This window comes from Cherax quadricarinatus, chromosome 7 (assembly GCF_038502225.1).
Source record: "Cherax quadricarinatus isolate ZL_2023a chromosome 7, ASM3850222v1, whole genome shotgun sequence".
Lineage (NCBI taxonomy): Eukaryota > Metazoa > Arthropoda > Malacostraca > Decapoda > Parastacidae > Cherax > Cherax quadricarinatus.
The window spans coordinates 69,224,589-69,242,423 of NC_091298.1; the positions used below are offsets into that span (position 1 = coordinate 69,224,589).

Below are 17,835 nucleotides of genomic sequence, written 5' to 3' on the forward strand. Positions count from 1 at the left end.
GAGATCTTCCTTCTCTGGAAATAGCTTCAGTAATTGCTACCTGTTGTCTAACACAATTTACACGACGAGGGAGAATATTTTTTTGTATATCCACACAATATATTAAAGAAAATCGTGAGCGTGCATTTAACAACGAAAATATTGCTGGGAAGATCAATTATCGCAACTGAGAAAGCTGGCTGCTTCCCTGAGCCAGCCTGGGTAGTAGCATACTGCCGGGTGGCGCCTGTAACTACCGTGGCACTACCGGGAGGTACTTGCACGCCCACTGCAACTACGTTAGTACATCAGGTGAGTACATCTATGTAAGGAGGTTTAAGCTTTACTCTTTTCAAAGCTCTTCATTACATGTTTAGTAAAGGCATAACGCAAAAGATTCTCATCATGGATTGAGAGCCATTACCGGGGTAAGAGGTTATTTAAAGAGGGTAGTAAAGTATATTAAGACCCACAGAGAAGACCATTAAGTTTAGGTTTAGTAAGACCCTCTGAGAGTCATTAAGTTTAGTAAGACCCTCTGAGAGAGTCATTAAGTTTAGTAAGACCCTCTGAGAGAGTCATTAAGTTTAGTAAGACCCTCTGAGAGAGTCATTAAGTTTAGTAAGACCCTCTGAGAGAGTCATTAAGTTTAGTAAGACCCTCTGAGAGTCATTAAGTTTAGTAAGACCCTCTGAAAGAGTCATTAAGTTTAGTAAGACCCTCTGAGAGAGTCATTAAGTTTAGTAAGACCCTCTGAGAGTCATTAAGTTTAGTAAGACCCTCTGAAAGAGTCATTAAGTTTAGTAAGACCCTCTGAGAGAGTCATTAAGTTTAGTAAGACCCTCTGAGAGTCATTAAGTTTAGTAAGACCCTCTGAGAGAGTCATTAAGTTTAGTAAGACCCTCTGAGAGTCATTAAGTTTAGTAAGACCCTCTGAGAGAGTCATTAAGTTTAGTAAGACCCTCTGAGAGTCATTAAGTTTAGTAAGACCCTCTGAGAGAGTCATTAAGTTTAGTAAGACCCTCTGAGAGAGTCATTAAGTTTAGTAAGACCCTCTGAGAGGGTTATCAAGTATAGTTTTAAAAAGACCCTCATTAAGGCCCTCATTAAGAACATAAAAACATATGAACGGAGGAACACTGCAGCAGGCCTACTGGCCCATACAAGGTAAGTCCTTCTCAAAACCAACCATCCCCACCCGCCTAATTGCTTGACCCCTTCCCAAAGCTATCCAAGAATTAGCTTCACCTCAGGTACTAATCATTCATATATGTATCTCCAATCTCTTTTTAAAGCTATCCAAAGTTTTAGCTGCTTCGACGGTATTTGTTCTTTTATCATTTTTCCCCTCTGTGTTCTTGCTCCTTCCCTCTGTGGGCCCCTAACTCCCTCGTGGGCCCTTAGCTCCCTCGTGGGCCCCTAGCTCCTCTTTCTTAGCATTTGACTGACTCTACTACTACTACTACTACTACTACTACTACTACTAGTACTACTACTACTACCTCCAACACTACCTCTCTTGTCCCGTCCCTGGCTGCTGGCCTATATATACGGCTTCCTCCTCTCCTTTCTGTCAGTGTGACTTTGTAAATGGTCCAAATCGGACCGAAACATCGTCCTAAGCTCCTCTCTCTTCTATGTGCGTGTTATTTATGTACTCATCGACAACTCTAAAAATCAGTACTTTGTTTTTCTAAATCTAAATTTATCTAATTTGAATTCCTTATTTCTGGTTCTTACTCGAACCCTCAAATATTTTATTTATAAGGCTTTTGTTTACACCTGTCTTACCCTTATATATTTCTAATATCAAAATCATTAGGGTTCCATTCTAATGAGACCCATTACTGGGTTCGTTAGGGTTAAATTAGAATTAGGTTATTACCGAAGAAGGTCATTAAGGGTGAGATATAACAAGACTCTGATAGGTGAGGGTATAAGGACCACTCCTAATAAGACCTTCTGAAAGGAGGTCATTAAGGTTCGGTCTTATTAAAAATAACTTGAGAATAATTAAAAGTTTCCAGTATTAATTAGTCCTAAGCTTATTAAGCTCTCGTCACTGACGTAGTTATATCATTAACCTTTCTGGGCTACTGTAGGACTACTGTAGGGCCTCGCTTATACCACAGGTTAGTTTCTGGGCTACTGTAGGACTACTGTAGGGCCTCGCTTATACCACAGGTTAGTTTCTGGGCTACTGTAGGACTACTGTAGGGCCTCGCTTATACCACAGGTTAGTTTCTGGGCTACTGTAGGACTACTGTAGGGCCTCGCTTATACCACAGGTTAGTTTCTGGGCTACTGTAGGACTACTGTAGGGCCTCGCTTATACCACAGGTTAGTTTCTGGGCTACTGTAGGACTACTGTAGGGCCTCGCTTATACCACAGGTTAGTTTCTGGGCTACTGTAGGACTACTGTAGGGCCTCGCTTATACCACAGGTTAGTTTCTGGGCTACTGTAGGACTACTGTAGGGCCTCGCTTATACCACAGGTTAGTTTCTGGGCTACTGTAGGACTACTGTAGGGCCTCGCTTATACCACAGGTTAGTTTCTGGGCTACTGTAGGACTACTGTAGGGCCTCGCTTATACCACAGGTTAGTTTCTGGGCTACTGTAGGACTACTTTAGGGCCTCGCTTATACCACAGGTTAGTTTCTGGGCTTCTGTAGGACTACTGTAGGGCCTCGCTTATACCACAGGTTAGTTTCTGGGCTACTGTAGGACTACTGTAGGGCCTCGCTTATACCACAGGTTAGTTTCTGGGCTACTGTAGGACTACTGTAGGGCCTCGCTTATACCACAGGTTAGTTTCTGGGCTACTGTAGGACTACTGTAGGGCCTCGCTTATACCACAGGTTAGTTTCTGGGCTACTGTAGGACTACTGTAGAGCCTCGCTTATACCACAGGTTAGTTTCTGGGCTACTGTAGGACTACTGTAGGGCCTCGCTTATACCACAGGTTAGTTTCTGGGCTACTGTAGGACTACTGTAGGGCCTCGCTTATACCACAGGTTAGTTTCTGGGCTACTGTAGGACTACTGTAGGGATTCGCTTATACCACAGGTCAGTTTCTGGGCTACTGTAGGACTACTGTAGGGCCTCGCTTATACCACAGGTTAGTTTCTGGGCTACTGTAGGACTACTGTAGGGCCTCGCTTATACCACAGGTTAGTTTCTGGGCTACTGTAGGACTACTGTAGGGCCTCGCTTATACCACAGGTTAGTTTCTGGGCTACTGTAGGACTACTGTAGGGCCTCGCTTATACCACAGGTTAGTTTCTGGGCTACTGTAGGGCCCCACTTATACCGCAGGTTAGTTTCTGGGCTACTGTAGGACTACTGTAGGGCCTCGCTTATACCACAGGTTAGTTTCTGGGCTACTGTAGGGCCCCACTTATACCACAGGTTAGTTTCTGGGCTACTGTAGGGCCCCACTTATACCACAGGTTAGTTTTTGGGCTACTGTAGGGTCCCACTTATACCACAGGTTAGTTTTTGGGCTACTGTAGGGCCCCACTTATACCGCAGGTTAGTTTCTGGGCTACTGTAGGGTCCCACTTATACCGCAGGTTAGTTTCTGGGCTACTGTAGGGCCCCACTTATACCGCAGGTTAGTTTCTGGGCTACTGTAGGGCCCCACTTATACCGCAGGTTAGTTTCTGGGCTACTGTAGGGCCCCACTTATACCACAGGTTAGTTTCTGGGCTACTGTAGGGCCCCACTTATACCGCAGGTTATTTTCTGGGCTACTGTAGGGCCCCACTTATACCACAGGTTAGTTTTTGGGCTACTGTAGGGCCCCACTTATACCGCAGGTTATTTTCTGGGCTACTGTAGGGCCCCACTTATACCACAGGTTAGTTTCTGGGCTACTGTAGGGCCCCACTTATACCGCAGGTTATTTTCTGGGCTACTGTAGGGCCCCACTTATACCACAGGTTAGTTTCTGGGCTACTGTAGGGCCCCACTTATACCGCAGGTTATTTTCTGGGCTACTGTAGGGCCCCACTTATACCACAGGTTATTTTCTGGGCTACTGTAGGGCCCCACTTATACCACAGGTTAGTTTCTGGGCTACTGTAGGGTCCCACTTATACCGCAGGTTAGTTTCTGGGCTACTGTAGGGCCCCACTTATACCACAGGTTAGTTTTTGGGCTACTGTAGGGCCTCGCTTATACCACAGGTTAGTTTCTGGGCTACTGTAGGGCCCCATTTATACCACAGGTTAGTTTCTGGGCTACTGTAGGGCCTCGCTTATACCACAAGTAAGTTTCTGGGATACTATAGGGCCCCACTTATACCACAGGTTAGTTTCTGGGCTACTGCAGGGCTTCGCTTATACCACAGGTTAGTTTTTGGGCTACTGTAGGGCCTCGCTTATACCACAGGTTAGTTTTTGGGCTACTGTAGGGCCTCGCTTATACCACAGGTTAGTTTTTGGGCTACTGTAGGGCCTCGCTTATACCACAGGTTAGTTTTTGGGCTACTGTCGGGCCTCGCTTATACCACAGGTTAGTTTCTGGGCTACTGTAGGGCCCCGCTTATACTGCAGGTTATTTTCTGGGCTACTGTAGGGCCCCGCTTATACTGCAGGTTATTTTCTGGGCTACTGTAGGGCCCCACTTATACTGCAGGTTATTTTCTGGGCTACTGTAGGGCCCCACTTATACTGCAGGTTATTTTCTGGGCTACTGTAGGGCCCCACTTATACTGCAGGTTATTTTCTGGGCTACTGTAGGGCCCCACTTATACTGCAGGTTATTTTCTGGGCTACTGTAGGGCCCCACTTATACTGCAGGTTATTTTCTGGGCTACTGTAGGGCCTCACTTATACTGCAGGTTATTTTCTGGGCTACTGTAGGGCCCCGCTTATACTGCAGGTTATTTTCTGGGCTACTGTAGGGCCCCGCTTATACTGCAGGTTATTTTCTGGGTTACTGTAGGGCCTCACTTACACTGCAGGTTATTTTCTGGGCTACTGTAGGGCCTCACTTATACTGCAGGTTATTTTCTGGGCTACTGTAGGGCCCCACTTATACTGCAGGTTATTTTCTGGGCTACTGTAGGGCCTCACTTACACTGCAGGTTATTTTCTGGGCTACTGTAGGGCCTCACTTATACTGCAGGTTATTTTCTGGGCTACTGTAGGGCCCCGCTTATACTGCAGGTTATTTTCTGGGCTACTGTAGGGCCTCACTTACACTGCAGGTTATTTTCTGGGCTACTGTAGGGCCTCACTTATTCTGCAGGTTATTTTCTGGGCTACTGTAGGGCCTCACTTACACTGCAGGTTATTTTCTGGGCTACTGTAGGGCCTCACTTACACTGCAGGTTATTTTCTGGGCTACTGTAGGGCCTCACTTACACTGCAGGTTATTTTCTGGGCTACTGTAGGGCCTCACTTACACTGCAGGTTATTTTCTGGGCTACTGTAGGGCCTCACTTACACTGCAGGTTATTTTCTGGGCTACTGTAGGGCCTCACTTACACTGCAGGTTATTTTCTGGGCTACTGTAGGGCCTCACTTACACTGCAGGTTATTTTCTGGGCTACTGTAGGGCCTCACTTACACTGCAGGTTATTTTCTGGGCTACTGTAGGGCCTCACTTACACTGCAGGCTATTTTCTGGGCTACTGTAGGGCCTCACTTATACTGCAGGTTATTTTCTGGGCTACTGTAGGGCCCCGCTTATACTGCAGGTTATTTTCTGGGCTACTGTAGGGCCTCACTTACACTGCAGGTTATTTTCTGGGCTACTGTAGGGCCTCACTTATACTGCAGGTTATTTTCTGGGCTACTGTAGGGCCTCACTTACACTGCAGGTTATTTTCTGGGCTACTGTAGGGCCTCACTTACACTGCAGGTTATTTTCTGGGCTACTGTAGGGCCTCACTTACACTGCAGGTTATTTTCTGGGCTACTGTAGGGCCTCACTTACACTGCAGGTTATTTTCTGGGCTACTGTAGGGCCTCACTTACACTGCAGGTTATTTTCTGGGCTACTGTAGGGCCTCACTTACACTGCAGGTTATTTTCTGGGCTACTGTAGGGCCTCACTTACACTGCAGGTTATTTTCTGGGCTACTGTAGGGCCTCACTTACACTGCAGGTTATTTTCTGGGCTACTGTAGGGCCTCACTTATACTGCAGGTTATTTTCTGGGCTACTGTAGGGCCTCACTTATACTGCAGGTTATTTTCTGGGCTACTGTAGGGCCTCACTTATACTGCAGGTTATTTTCTGGGCTACTGTAGGGCCTCACTTATACTGCAGGTTATTTTCTGGGCTACTGTAGGGCCTCACTTATACTGCAGGTTATTTTCTGGGCTACTGTAGGGCCTCACTTACACTGCAGGTTATTTTCTGGGCTACTGTAGGGCCTCACTTATACTGCAGGTTATTTTCTGGGCTACTGTAGGGCCTCACTTATACTGCAGGTTATTTTCTGGGCTACTGTAGGGCCCCGCTTATACTGCAGGTTATTTTCTGGGCTACTGTAGGGCCTCACTTATACTGCAGGTTATTTTCTGGGCTACTGTAGGGCCTCACTTATACTGCAGGTTATTTTCTGGGCTACTGTAGGGCCTCACTTGTACTGCAGGTTATTTTCTGGGCTACTGTAGGGCCTCACTTACACTGCAGGTTATTTTCTGGGCTACTGTAGGGTCCCGCTTATACCACAGGTTAGTTTCTGGGCTACTGTAGGGCCCCGCTTATACCACAGGTTATTTTCTGGGCTACTGTAGGGCCCCACTTATACTGCAGGTTATTTTCTGGGCTACTGTAGGGCCTCACTTACACTGCAGGTTATTTTCTGGGCTACTGTAGGGTCCCGCTTAAACCACAGGTTAGTTTCTGGGCTACTGTAGGGTCCCGCTTATACCACAGGTTAGTTTCTGGGCTACTGTAGGGCCCCACTTATACCACAAGTTAGTTTCTGGGCTACTGTAGGGCCCCGCTTATACCACAGGTTAGTTTCTGGGCTACTGTAGGGCCCCACTTATACCACAGGTTATTTTCTGGGCTACTGTAGGGCCCCACTTATACCACAGGTTATTTTCTGGGCTACTGTAGGGCCCCATTTATACCACAGGTTAGTTTCTGGGCTACTGTAGGGCCCCGCTTATACTGCAGGTTAGTTTCTGGGCTACTGTAGGGCCCCACTTATAGCACAGGTTAGTTTCTGGGCTACTGTAGGGCCCCACTTATAGCACAGGTTAGTTTCTGGGCTACTGTAGGGCCCCACTTATAGCACAGGTTAGTTTCTGGGCTACTGTAGGGCCCCACTTATAGCACAGGTTAGTTTCTGGGCTACTGTAGGGCCCCACTTATACCACAGGTTAGTTTCTGGGCTACTGTAGGGCCCCACTTATACCACAGGTTATTTTCTGGGCTACTGTAGGGCCCCGCTTATACCGCAGGTTAGTTTCTGGGCTACTGTAGGGCCCCACTTATACCGCAGGTTATTTTCTGGGCTACTGTAGGGCCCCACTTATACCACAGGTTAGTTTTTGGGCTACTGTAGGGTCCCACTTATACCGCAGGTTAGTTTCTGGGCTACTGTAGGGCCCCACTTATACCACAGGTTAGTTTTTGGGCTACTGTAGGGCCTCGCTTATACCACAGGTTAGTTTCTGGGCTACTGTAGGGCCCCACTTATACCACAGGTTAGTTTCTGGGCTACTGTAGGGTCTCGCTTATACCATAGGTTAGTTTCTGGGATACTGTAGGGCCCCACTTATACCACAGGTTATTTTCTGGGCTACTGTAGGGCCCCACTTATACCACAGGTTAGTTTCTGGGCTACTGTAGGGCTTCGCTTATACCACAGGTTAGTTTCTGGGCTACTGTAGGGCCTCGCTTATACCACAGGTTAGTTTTTGCGCTACTGTAGGGCCTCCCTTATACCACAGGTTAGTTTCTGAGCTACTGTAGGGCCTCGCTTATACCACAGGTTAGTTTCTGGGACACAGTAGGGCCTCGCTTATACCACAGGTTAGTTTCTGAGCTACTGTAGGGCCCCGCTTATACTGCAGGTTATTTTTTGGGCTACTGTAGGGCCTCGCTTATACCACAGGTTAGTTTCTGGGCTACTGTAGGGCCCCGCTTATACTGCAGGTTATTTTTTGGGCTACTGTAGGGCCTCGCTTATACCACAGGTTAGTTTCTGAGCTACTGTAGGGCCTCGCTTATACCACAGGTTAGTTTCTGAGCTACTGTAGGGCCTCGCTTATACCACAGGTTAGTTTCTGGGCTACTGTAGGGCCCCGCTTATACCACAGGTTAGTTTCTGAGCTACTGTAGGGCCCCGCTTATACCACAGGTTAGTTTCTGAGCTACTGTAGGGCCCCGCTTATACCACAGGTTAGTTTCTGAGCTACTGTAGGGCCTCGCTTATACCACAGGTTAGTTTCTGAGCTACTGTAGGGCTTCGCTTATACCACAGGTTAGTTTCTGAGCTACTGTAGGGCCTCGCTTATACCACAGGTTAGTTTCTGAGCTACTGTAGGGCCTCGCTTATACCACAGGTTAGTTTCTGAGCTACTGTAGGGCCCCGCTTATACCACAGGTTAGTTTCTGAGCTACTGTAGGGCCTCGCTTATACCACAGGTTAGTTTCTGGGCTACTGTAGGGCCTCGCTTATACCACAGGTTAGTTTCTGGGCTACTGTAGGGCCTCGCTTATACCACAGGTTAGTTTCTGAGCTACTGTAGGGCCCCGCTTATACTGCAGGTTATTTTCTGGGCTACTGTAGGGCCCCACTTATACTGCAGGTTATTTTCTGGGCTACTGTAGGGCCCCACTTATACTGCAGGTTATTTTCTGGGCTACTGTAGGGCCTCACTTATACTGCAGGTTATTTTCTGGGCTACTGTAGGGCCCCACTTATACTGCAGGTTATTTTCTGGGCTACTGTAGGGCCTCACTTATACTGCAGGTTATTTTCTGGGCTACTGTAGGGCCCCACTTATACTGCAGGTTATTTTCTGGGCTACTGTAGGGCCCCACTTATACTGCAGGTTATTTTCTGGGCTACTGTAGGGCCTCACTTATACTGCAGGTTATTTTCTGGGCTACTGTAGGGCCCCACTTATACTGCAGGTTAGTTTTCTGGGCTACTGTAGGGCCTCGCTTATACTGCAGGTTATTTTCTGGGCTACTGTAGGGCCCCACTTATACTGCAGGTTATTTTCTGGGCTACTGTAGGGCCCCACTTATACTGCAGGTTATTTTCTGGGCTACTGTAGGGCCCCACTTATACTGCAGGTTATTTTCTGGGCTACTGTAGGGCCCCACTTATACTGCAGGTTATTTTCTGGGCTACTGTAGGGCCTCGCTTATACTGCAGGTTATTTTCTGGGATACTGTAGGGCCCCACTTATACCACAGGTTATTTTCTGGGCTACTGTAGGGCCCCACTTATACTGCAGGTTATTTTCTGGGCTACTGTAGGGCCCCACTTATACCACAGGTTATTTTCTGGGCTACTGTAGGGCCCCGCTTATACTGCAGGTTATTTTCTGGGCTACTGTAGGGGCCCCACTTATACCACAGGTTATTTTCTGGGCTACTGTAGGGCCCCGCTTATACTGCAGGTTATTTTCTGGGCTACTGTAGGGCCCCGCTTATACAGCAGGTTATTTTCTGGGCTACTGTAGGGCCCCGCTTATACTGCAGGTTATTTTCTGGGCTACTGTAGGGCCCCACTTATACCACAGGTTATTTTCTGGGCTACTGTAGGGCCCCGCTTATACTGCAGGTTATTTTCTGGGCTACTGTAGGGCCCCACTTATACTGCAGGTTATTTTCTGGGCTACTGTAGGGCCCCACTTATACTGCAGGTTATTTTCTGGGCTACTGTAGGGGCCCCACTTATACCACAGGTTATTTTCTGGGCTACTGTAGGGCCCCACTTATACTGCAGGTTATTTTCTGGGCTACTGTAGGGGCCCCACTTATACCACAGGTTATTTTCTGGGCTACTGTAGGGCCCCACTTATACTGCAGGTATTTTCTGGGCTACTGTAGGGGCCCCACTTATACCACAGGTTATTTTCTGGGCTACTGTAGGGCCCCGCTTATACTGCAGGTTATTTTCTGGGCTACTGTAGGGGCCCCACTTATACCACAGGTTATTTTCTGGGCTACTGTAGGGCCCCACTTATACTGCAGGTTATTTTCTGGGCTACTGTAGGGGCCCCACTTATACCACAGGTTATTTTCTGGGCTACTGTAGGGCCCCGCTTATACTGCAGGTTATTTTCTGGGCTACTGTAGGGCCCCGCTTATACTGCAGGTTATTTTCTGGGCTACTGTAGGGCCCCACTTATACTGCAGGTTATTTTCTGGGCTACTGTAGGGCCCCGCTTATACTGCAGGTTATTTTCTGGGCTACTGTAGGGCCCCACTTATACTGCAGGTTATTTTCTGGGCTACTGTTGGGGCCCCACTTATACCACAGGTTATTTTCTGGGCTACTGTAGGGCCCCACTTATACTGCAGGTTATTTTCTGGGCTACTGTAGGGGCCCCACTTATACCACAGGTTATTTTCTGGGCTACTGTAGGGCCCCGCTTATACAGCAGGTTATTTTCTGGGCTACTGTAGGGCCCCGCTTATACTGCAGGTTATTTTCTGGGCTACTGTAGGGCCCCACTTATACCACAGGTTATTTTCTGGGCTACTGTAGGGCCCCGCTTATACTGCAGGTTATTTTCTGGGCTACTGTAGGGCCCCACTTATACTGCAGGTTATTTTCTGGGCTACTGTAGGGGCCCCACTTATACCACAGGTTATTTTCTGGGCTACTGTAGGGCCCCACTTATACTGCAGGTTATTTTCTGGGCTACTATAGGGCCCCACTTATACCACAGGTTATTTTCTGGGCTACTGTAGGGCCCCACTTATACTGCAGGTTATTTTCTGGGCTACTGTAGGGGCCCCACTTATACCACAGGTTATTTTCTGGGCTACTGTAGGGCCCCACTTATACTGCAGGTTATTTTCTGGGCTACTGTAGGGGCCCCACTTATACCACAGGTTATTTTCTGGGCTACTGTAGGGCCCCGCTTATACTGCAGGTTATTTTCTGGGCTACTGTAGGGCCCCGCTTATACTGCAGGTTATTTTCTGGGCTACTGTAGGGCCCCACTTATACTGCAGGTTATTTTCTGGGCTACTGTAGGGCCCCGCTTATACTGCAGGTTATTTTCTGGGCTACTGTAGGGCCCCACTTATACTGCAGGTTATTTTCTGGGCTACTGTTGGGGCCCCACTTATACCACACGTTATTTTCTGGGCTACTGTAGGGCCCCACTTATACTGCAGGTTATTTTCTGGGCTACTGTAGGGGCCCCACTTATACCACAGGTTATTTTCTGGGCTACTGTAGGGCCCCGCTTATACAGCAGGTTATTTTCTGGGCTACTGTAGGGCCCCGCTTATACTGCAGGTTATTTTCTGGGCTACTGTAGGGCCCCACTTATACCACAGGTTATTTTCTGGGCTACTGTAGGGCCCCGCTTATACTGCAGGTTATTTTCTGGGCTACTGTAGGGCCCCACTTATACTGCAGGTTATTTTCTGGGCTACTGTAGGGGCCCCACTTATACCACAGGTTATTTTCTGGGCTACTGTAGGGCCCCACTTATACTGCAGGTTATTTTCTGGGCTACTATAGGGCCCCACTTATACCACAGGTTATTTTCTGGGCTACTGTAGGGCCCCACTTATACTGCAGGTTATTTTCTGGGCTACTGTAGGGGCCCCACTTATACCACAGGTTATTTTCTGGGCTACTGTAGGGCCCCACTTATACTGCAGGTTATTTTCTGGGCTACTGTAGGGGCCCCACTTATACCACAGGTTATTTTCTGGGCTACTGTAGGGCCCCACTTATACTGCAGGTTATTTTCTGGGCTACTGTAGGGCCCCACTTATACCACAGGTTATTTTCTGGGCTACTGTAGGGCCCCACTTATACTGCAGGTTATTTTCTGGGCTACTGTAGGGGCCCCACTTATACCACAGGTTATTTTCTGGGCTACTGTAGGGGCCCCACTTATACCACAGGTTATTTTCTGGGCTACTGTAGGGCCCCGCTTATACTGCAGGTTATTTTCTGGGCTACTGTAGGGCCCCGCTTATACTGCAGGTTATTTTCTGGGCTACTGTAGGGCCCCGCTTATACCACAGGTTATTTTCTGGGCTACTGTAGTGCCCCACTTATACCACAGGTTATTTTCTGGGCTACTGTAGGGCCCCACTTATACTGCAGGTTATTTTCTGGGCTACTGTAGGGCCTCGCTTATACTGCAGGTTATTTTCTGGGCTACTGTAGGGCCTCGCTTATACTGCAGGTTATTTTCTGGGCTACTGTAGGGCCCCGCTTATACCACAGGTTATTTTCTGGGCTACTGTAGGGCCCCGCTTATACTGCAGGTTATTTTCTGGGCTACTGTAGGGCCTCGCTTATACTGCAGGTTATTTTCTGGGCTACTGTAGGGCCTCGCTTATACTGCAGGTTATTTTCTGGGCTACTGTAGGGCCTCGCTTATACTGCAGGTTATTTTCTGGGCTACTGAAGGGCCTCGCTTATACTGCAGGTTATTTTCTGGGCTACTGTAGGGCCTCGCTTATACTGCAGGTTATTTTCTGGGCTACTGTAGGGCCTCGCTTATACTGCAGGTTATTTTCTGGGCTACTGTAGGGCCTCGCTTATACTGCAGGTTATTTTCTGGGCTACTGTAGGGCCTCGCTTATACTGCAGGTTATTTTCTGGGCTACTGTAGGGCCTCGCTTATACTGCAGGTTATTTTCTGGGCTACTGAAGGGCCCCGCTTATACTGCAGGTTATTTTCTGGGCTACTGTAGGGCCTCGCTTATACTGCAGGTTATTTTCTGGGCTACTGTAGGGCCTCGCTTATACTGCAGGTTATTTTCTGGGCTACTGTAGGGCCTCGCTTATACTGCAGGTTATTTTCTGGGCTACTGTAGGGCCTCGCTTATACTGCAGGTTATTTTCTGGGCTACTGTAGGGCCTCGCTTATACTGCAGGTTATTTTCTGGGCTACTGAAGGGCCCCGCTTATACTGCAGGTTATTTTCTGGGCTACTGTAGGGCCCCGCTTATACTGCAGGTTATTTTCTGGGCTACTGTACGGCCCCGCTTATACTGCAGGTTATTTTCTGGGCTACTGTAGGGCCTCGCTTATACTGCAGGTTATTTTCTGGGCTACTGTAGGGCCCCGCTTATACTGCAGGTTATTTTCTGGGCTACTGTACGGCCCCGCTTATACTGCAGGTTATTTTCTGGGCTACTGTAGGGCCCCGCTTATACTGCAGGTTATTTTCTGGGCTACTGTAGGGCCTCGCTTATACCACAGGTTAGTTTCTGATCTACTGTAGGGCCTCGCTTATACTGCAGGTTATTTTCTGGGCTACTGAAGGGCCCCGCTTATACTGCAGGTTATTTTCTGGGCTACTGTAGGGCCTCGCTTATACCACAGGTTAGTTTCTGATCTACTGTAGGGCCTCGCTTATACTGCAGGTTATTTTCTGGGCTACTGAAGGGCCTCGCTTATACTGCAGGTTATTTTCTGGGCTACTGTAGGGCCTCGCTTATACTGCAGGTTATTTTCTGGGCTACTGTAGGGCCTCGCTTATACCACAGGTTAGTTTCTGATCTACTGTAGGGCCTCGCTTATACTGCAGGTTATTTTCTGGGCTACTGTAGGGCCTCGCTTATACCACAGGTTAGTTTCTGATCTACTGTAGGGCCTCGCTTATACTGCAGGTTATTTTCTGGGCTACTGTAGGGCCTCGCTTATACTGCAGGTTATTTTCTGGGCTACTGAAGGGCCTCGCTTATACTGCAGGTTATTTTCTGGGCTACTGTAGGGCCTCGCTTATACTGCAGGTTATTTTCTGGGCTACTGTAGGGCCTCGCTTATACTGCAGGTTATTTTCTGGGCTACTGTAGGGCCCCGCTTATACTGCAGGTTATTTTCTGGGCTACTGTAGGGCCCCGCTTATACTGCAGGTTATTTTCTGGGCTACTGTAGGGCCTCGCTTATACCACAGGTTAGTTTCTGATCTACTGTAGGGCCTCGCTTATACTGCAGGTTATTTTCTGGGCTACTGTAGGGCCTCGCTTATACCACAGGTTAGTTTCTGATCTACTGTAGGGCCTCGCTTATACTGCAGGTTATTTTCTGGGCTACTGTAGGGCCTCGCTTATACCACAGGTTAGTTTCTGATCTACTGAAGGGCCTCGCTTATACTGCAGGTTATTTTCTGGGCTACTGTAGGGCCTCGCTTATACTGCAGGTTATTTTCTGGGCTACTGTAGGGCCTCGCTTATACCACAGGTTAGTTTCTGATCTACTGTAGGGCCTCGCTTATACTGCAGGTTATTTTCTGGGCTACTGTAGGGCCTCGCTTATACCACAGGTTAGTTTCTGATCTACTGAAGGGCCTCGCTTATACTGCAGGTTATTTTCTGGGCTACTGTAGGGCCTCGCTTATACTGCAGGTTATTTTCTGGGCTACTGTAGGGCCTCGCTTATACCACAGGTTAGTTTCTGATCTACTGTAGGGCCTCGCTTATACTGCAGGTTATTTTCTGGGCTACTGTAGGGCCTCGCTTATACTGCAGGTTATTTTCTGGGCTACTGTAGGGCCTCGCTTATACCACAGGTTAGTTTCTGATCTACTGTAGGGCCTCGCTTATACTGCAGGTTATTTTCTGGGCTACTGAAGGGCCTCGCTTATACCACAGGTTAGTTTCTGATCTACTGTAGGGCCTCGCTTATACTGCAGGTTATTTTCTGGGCTACTGTAGGGCCTCTCTTATACCACAGGTTAGTTTCTGATCTACTGTAGGGCCTCGCTTATACCACAGGTTAGTTTCTGATCTACTGTAGGGCCTCGCTTATACTGCAGGTTATTTTCTGGGCTACTGTAGGGCCTCGCTTATACCACAGGTTAGTTTCTGATCTACTGAAGGGCCTCGCTTATACTGCAGGTTATTTTCTGGGCTACTGTAGGGCCTCGCTTATACTGCAGGTTATTTTCTGGGCTACTGTAGGGCCTCGCTTATACCACAGGTTAGTTTCTGATCTACTGTAGGGCCTCGCTTATACTGCAGGTTATTTTCTGGGCTACTGTAGGGCCTCGCTTATACCACAGGTTAGTTTCTGATCTACTGAAAGGCCTCGCTTATACTGCAGGTTATTTTCTGGGCTACTGTAGGGCCTCGCTTATACTGCAGGTTATTTTCTGGGCTACTGTAGGGCCTCGCTTATACCACAGGTTAGTTTCTGATCTACTGTAGGGCCTCGCTTATACTGCAGGTTATTTTCTGGGCTACTGTAGGGCCTCGCTTATACTGCAGGTTATTTTCTGGGCTACTGAAGGGCCTCGCTTATACTGCAGGTTATTTTCTGGGCTACTGTAGGGCCTCGCTTATACTGCAGGTTATTTTCTGGGCTACTGTAGGGCCTCGCTTATACTGCAGGTTATTTTCTGGGCTACTGTAGGGCCTCGCTTATACTGCAGGTTATTTTCTGGGCTACTGTAGGGCCTCGCTTATACCACAGGTTATTTTCTGATCTACTGTAGGGCCTCGCTTATACTGCAGGTTATTTTCTGGGCTACTGAAGGGCCTCGCTTATACCACAGGTTATTTTCTGATCTACTGTAGGGCCTCGCTTATACTGCAGGTTATTTTCTGGGCTACTGTAGGGCCTCGCTTATACTGCAGGTTATTTTCTGGGCTACTGTAGGGCCCCACTTATACTGCAGGTTATTTTCTGGGCTACTGTAGGGCCTCGCTTATACAGCAGGTTATTTTCTGGGCTACTGTAGGGCCCCGCTTATACTGCAGGTTATTTTCTGGGCTACTGTAGGGCCTCACTTATACTGCAGGTTATTTTCTGGGCTACTGTAGGGCCTCGCTTATACTGCAGGTTATTTTCTGGGCTACTGTAGGGCCCCGCTTATACTGCAGGTTATTTTCTGGGCTACTGTAGGGCCCCACCTATACTGCAGGTTATTTTCTGGGCTACTGTAGGGCCCCGCTTATACTGCAGGTTATTTTCTGGGCTACTGTAGGGCCCCACCTATACTGCAGGTTATTTTCTGGGCTACTGTAGGGCCTCGCTTATACTGCAGGTTATTTTCTGGGCTACTGTAGGGCCTCGCTTATACTGCAGGTTATTTTCTGGGCTACTGTAGGGCCTCACTTATACTGCAGGTTATTTTCTGGGCTACTGTAGGGCCCCACCTATACTGCAGGTTATTTTCTGGGCTACTGTAGGGCCCCACTTATACTGCAGGTTATTTTCTGGGCTACTGTAGGGCCCCAATTATACTGCAGGTTAGTTTTCTGGGCTACTGTAGGGCCCCACCTATACTGCAGGTTATTTTCTGGGCTACTGTAGGGCCCCACTTATACTGCAGGTTATTTTCTGGGCTACTGTAGGGCCCCACTTATACTGCAGGTTATTTTCTGGGCTACTGTAGGGCCCCACCTATACTGCAGGTTATTTTCTGGGCTACTGTAGGGCCCCACTTATACTGCAGGTTATTTTCTGGGCTACTGTAGGGCCCCACTTATACTGCAGGTTATTTTCTGGGCTACTGTAGGGCCCCACCTATACTGCAGGTTATTTTCTGGGCTACTGTAGGGCCTCACTTACACTGCAGGTTATTTTCTGGGCTACTGTAGGGCCCCGCTTATACCGCAGGTTATTTTCTGGGCTACTGTAGGGCCCCGCTTATACTGCAGGTTATTTTCTGGGCTACTGTAGGGCCTCGCTTATACCGCAGGTTAGTTTTCTGGGCTACTGTAGGGCCTCGCTTATACCGCAGGTTAGTTTCTGGGCTACTGTAGGGCCACACTTATACCACAGGTTAGTTTCTGGGCTACTGTAGGGCCCCGCTTATACCACAGGTTATTTTCTGGGCTACTGTAGGGCCCCACTTATACCACAGGTTAGTTTCTGGGCTACTGTAGGGTCCCGCTTATACAGCAGGTTAGTTTCTGGGCTACTGTAGGGCCCCACTTATACCACAAGTTAGTTTCTGGGCTACTGTAGAGCCCCGCTTATACCACAGGTTAGTTTCTGGGCTACTGTAGGGCCCCACTTATACCACAGGTTAGTTTCTGGGCTACTGTAGGGCCCCACTTATACCACAGGTTATTTTCTGGGCTACTGTAGGGCCCCATTTATACCACAGGTTAGTTTCTGGGCTACTGTAGGGCCCCGCTTATACTGCAGGTTAGTTTCTGGGCTACTGTAGGGCCCCACTTATAGCACAGGTTAGTTTCTGGGCTACTGTAGGGCCCCACTTATACCACAGGTTAGTTTCTGGGCTACTGTAGGGCCCCACTTATACCACAGGTTATTTTCTGGGCTACTGTAGGGCCCCGCTTATACCGCAGGTTAGTTTCTGGGCTACTGTAGGGCCCCACTTATACCGCAGGTTATTTTCTGGGCTACTGTAGGGCCCCACTTATACCACAGGTTAGTTTTTGGGCTACTGTAGGGTCCCACTTATACCGCAGGTTAGTTTCTGGGCTACTGTAGGGCCCCACTTATACCACAGGTTAGTTTTTGGGCTACTGTAGGGCCTCGCTTATACCACAGGTTAGTTTCTGGGCTACTGTAGGGCCCCACTTATACCACAGGTTAGTTTCTGGGCTACTGTAGGGTCTCGCTTATACCACAGGTTAGTTTCTGGGATACTGTAGGGCCCCACTTATACCACAGGTTAGTTTCTGGGCTACTGTAGGGCTTCGCTTATACCACAGGTTAGTTTCTGGGCTACTGTAGGGCCTCGCTTATA

At 48.3% G+C, this 17,835-nt stretch overlaps 1 protein-coding gene across 2 annotated transcripts in view; it reads right to left on the reverse strand.

Annotated features, from left to right (window-relative positions):
- The window catches only part of LOC138852380 (somatostatin receptor type 5-like), a 121,732-nt gene that overhangs the window by 86,509 nt on the left and 17,388 nt on the right, over window positions 1-17,835 (reverse strand). The window lies entirely within an intron of this gene.